The 4,240-nt window shown below is 38.5% G+C and overlaps 1 protein-coding gene and 1 long non-coding RNA gene across 3 annotated transcripts in view; both read right to left on the bottom strand.

Annotated features, from left to right (window-relative positions):
* LOC116672827 (uncharacterized) overlaps positions 1-4,240 on the bottom strand; it is a 174,131-nt gene that overhangs the window by 55,173 nt on the left and 114,718 nt on the right. The gene's annotated exons all lie outside the window — the stretch shown is intronic.
* camk1da (calcium/calmodulin-dependent protein kinase 1Da) overlaps positions 2,214-4,240 on the bottom strand; it is a 68,652-nt gene continuing 66,625 nt past the window's right edge. For both annotated transcript variants that reach the window (XM_032504680.1, XM_032504682.1), the window contains one exon: positions 2,214-4,168. The gene's annotated coding sequence lies outside the window, so the exon portion shown is untranslated. The remainder of the gene's footprint in view (positions 4,169-4,240) is intronic.

Genomic DNA, 4,240 nt, shown 5'->3' with positions numbered 1-4,240 from the left:
TGTGTGTGTGTGTGTGCGTGGGCATGTTTATACAAATTTGTGAAAATGACAGGCAATTTTGATTTAACAGAAATACAATTTTGCTGTGTGTGCGTGCGTGTTTGAGCCTGTGATGCTGTACATGTGCATGTTATTGTGCATGAGTGTCAAAGGGATTTGAAATACTTTGATTTCACAATTTTTATTTCAGGGCTTTGGTGTGTGTGTGTGTGTGTGCGTGTTAGAGGGATGAATAATTTTGAAAGAGCATTCAATGTGTGTGTGCTATTCTCAGTGCACAACCAAGATAAACGGGCAGTCAGGAGGAAAAGCTCCAACTGAGACGGAGGGAAAATCACCACAGGAACCTTCACCAGGCCAAACTCTGCTAATAACAGACCAATACTAACACAACCTTCAGTATCCGTGGTGAGCAAATACAAACCTTCAGAGATTGCTTTTAAATATAAGCAATGTATATTAGCTTAACTATAGTGTAGACAGAAGGGCAGAGGGTAGCTTGCAGCTTACGTTGATATATCACTCCCCATTGTTTTTTTCCCTCTTACGTTGTGTACAGATCAAATGCAGAGTCAAATTCAAATTCAGCACCAGTGCGTATGAAGTCAATGGAGAAAAAAAATGCATATTTACTGCAGTGCGAAATGAAGTCTGTTTTCACTCAAACTAGTAACAATCACAAAGTTGAGCAAAAGTCAACAAGCATCGTTGAGAACGCCACCAGGCACCAAATGCATCGAGATAGAGAAGCCAAAAGTCTCGGTTCGCTGGGATTGTGCAAACGTACAGAACGGACCGGACTATTGCAGCGTTCACAGAAGGACAACACCTTTTGGATGTAACACGCATGCTGAAAAGTTGCATTGATGTCGTATTGTTCACAAAGAATAGAATAAAACATTAAATAAAAATGTAGTGTGTCTATTGTGTATGTAATTACTCTAGGAATGTGTGTAGCTTCTTGTAATATCTCTGTAGGATTTCATTTTTACTTGTGTGAGGGCGTTACAGAACATCTGGTTGTAAATTCCATTGTGGGGGGGCGGAAAAAAAGTTTTAATATGTTAACTATGGACGACAATGCCACCCATAATACGTCTAAATGATAATTATAGATTTGCAAAAACTCATAAAAACTCTTGCGAGACTTCTCCTATGACCTCTCCTAACCTTAACCATTCAAGGCCAATGCATAACCTCAACCATCTCGCAAGACTTATAAATCTTGGGTTACAATCTACAGGACCCCGTCTACCATTACGGTTGCCGGGATACTCTTGAAGGTTCAGCTAATTTTAGCGCTTTGCTCTCGTCCACTAAAATGATATTTGCGTTTGCCTGGTTCCATGTGAATGCAGCATAATAGTCTAAAGCAATGTTAGCAGTGTTTTAAGCCATGCAAATGTAAGCATGCTAACACGCTTACAATGACCATGCTAATATGCTGATGCTAAGCGGGTAAATGGTCATCATGTTCATGTTCACTATCTTGGTTTAGTGTGCTAGCAAGCTAACGTATGTTAACATTTGCTAACCAGCACTTGACACAAAGTTCGGTGGAACACACACACACACACACACACTGGCTGTTTCTGCCCATCAACATAGACAGCAAAAACACTTCAATATTTTATGTTGTAAAACAGCAGCTTATTTCACATCTTCCAATAATTCACAAATGTTGATTTTCAAATTTAAAATGTCATTAACTATTAATGGGGTTTGCTTAATTCAGCCAATCAATACCAGTTTTTTCAAGGCTGTTTCTATCTGAACTCTTAATGAACCCTTAGTTTCAACTGCACAATCATTTACTGAAGTGTAAGAAGGCTGAACTCCTTTTTTTTTAATGGGAAAATAACATCTGTAGTCAATGTGTTTAATACTTTACGCCTAATAATGTATCCCATGTGCTATTAAAGGCAACATGTGCCTTATGTGTTTGCAACATCTGTATTCTGTCTTCTAAACACCTGCTGTGCAGAATATATCTAGACAATATGTCAGTTAAAGTGATAAAGTGGGTCTGGTGTCTGCTTTATATCCGCATGCATGGAACCTGGAGTTGCAAGTTATGAAATACTGAGTACACACACACTCACACACAAAATGTACTTCTAATTTAATAAGTAGTACTAATGAGATAAGTAGTACTAATAAGCCAGCCCTATTTTATTTTTTTCAGACCCAAACAAAGGAATTTAGAGTTATAATACCATCATTCAGGATTTATTCCAGGAGAAAGACAAACAAGACACAATCAGTCGCTCTGTCCTGTGTCGTCATGGTAACTCTGATATGTGCACATGATTGTCGAAGGCATCTGATATACAAGCCCCAATAACAGAAAGTCATCATCATCATAATCGTCATCACAGCACAGTAAGTGCGGCAGGCGGTGCCCGCTCTGAGAAACTCTGGGTGTCGTTGGCGTGGTGACGGTGCACAGGATGGCAATTTGTTGTGGTCACATGCAGAGAGTAAATACAATACAGCCAGCTACAACTCAGCAGGCTCTGGACGAGGACACCCACAGGAAGACACCGGGTCCCAAAAAAGTTTTAGTCCTACAAACAATTTTTAGAGGCAGAGCTGCTCTCATTAAATTTAATGTGTTTCCCATTGCCGGATAAAGAAAGGCATGTCTTCTTCTTCTATTATTTGAGTCAAATCTTGAGGTAAAGGGCTGTTTTTAGCATTAGCTAGACCAAAGCACAGCTGCTTGCAAGGCAGCTTTACACTGGATTTACAACTGCTTACAACCTTTTGAGTACATGGGAGACAATGCTAATATTGTGACTCTTAAAGTATTTGACAACAATTCATAACGAAACATTTACATACAAGTAAACTCACATCTTTGTCTAGTTCAATAAAAGAACAATTCTGATGTACTGAATTAAGCATGATATCCACTGCTACCTATGTAACAACAGTGCTAGCTTTTGCTTGTTTGGGATAACACAAAGCAATCTAAGTTAGCTACCTAGCTTTCCAACTAGCCCTTCAAGGCTACTGATAGCTAGGTAAGCTAATGTAGATAGCCAATAGGACATAGCCAATAGCTACATGTAGCCTACTTGAATTACTTAAAAACCAATTAAGCAACAGGGCTGGCCTTTGACTTTTTAGAATACATTATATAAGCTATCTAATTTAGCCACATAGCTTAGCTGAATTTCCAACTAGCATATAAGGCTATTGATAACTTGTTAAGTAGTAGTAGAAATGTAAAGGTCATGAGTGAAATAAATAAATAAATAAGCAACATTCCTTGCCACTTGGTACAATAAAAAAGTCTCAAGTTATTGTTAATACATTATTTCCATGCCATGTCCACATGTTATGCAGGGAATCAGCATGAAGTCACTCTCATAAGCAGCATTAGAGCAACTTACATTGGAACATGGTACCCAGCCCTCCTTATTTAAATGCCAGTTAGCTGTGCATTGCAATAAGCGATGAGATTATTTCCGCCTATCAAAACTGTTTGTAGAAGTGAAACTCTTTTACTGAGTAAACTCAGCTTTTTGTGGACTTTGAACTCTCAACCTGTGTACATCTTTACATACAGAGATACTAACATCAAACAAGGGCATATACGATTATGAAAACACTCATGGTGAAGTTGACTTCTTGAAGCACTTTTTTTCCACATGCTTGCGTTTTTGTCTTTTTTTACAGCTTCTTCTTTAAAAAAAAAAAAAAAGAAGGTGTATGAGCTCAAAGGGGAAAGGGTGGACGGGAGCATTCCTCGTCCTTAACAGTGTGTTTCAGAGTCGGTCACAGCTTTGGATTTCTTCCTTTAGAATGGCAAAAATGTAAGTCTGAGTTCAGTACACAATGCTTTCACTTTTAGTTGGACTGACACTGCAGTGGTGGTGGAACACTATTGGCGTTAAACTGCACCGTGTAGCTATACAGATGGCAGCCACATAGTGCTGGACAGTATATATGACAGCAAACTGCAGTGGGGAGTAAAGGGGATTTTTTAGCTTTTTTTGTTTTTACACGAAACATTCCATAGAGAATACAATCAACTTCCCTCGACACGCTCACTCATTAACTCTCACATGCCTTAACAGCAAAACATTTGTAAATATTATCTTGAAAATTATCATTCATATTCACAATCTATTTACAGTGCAGTAGTAGTTTACAGTAGCATCTTTAAAGGTGCCCTGCCACACGAAACCATTTCTACTTGCATTATTTGAAATATGTCAGGTCCATATGTGTT

This window comes from Etheostoma spectabile, chromosome 23 (genome assembly GCF_008692095.1).
Source record: "Etheostoma spectabile isolate EspeVRDwgs_2016 chromosome 23, UIUC_Espe_1.0, whole genome shotgun sequence".
NCBI lineage: Eukaryota > Metazoa > Chordata > Actinopteri > Perciformes > Percidae > Etheostoma > Etheostoma spectabile.
The sequence above is the reverse complement of the archived record's forward strand: the minus strand, read 5'-3'. Positions and strand labels throughout refer to the sequence as shown.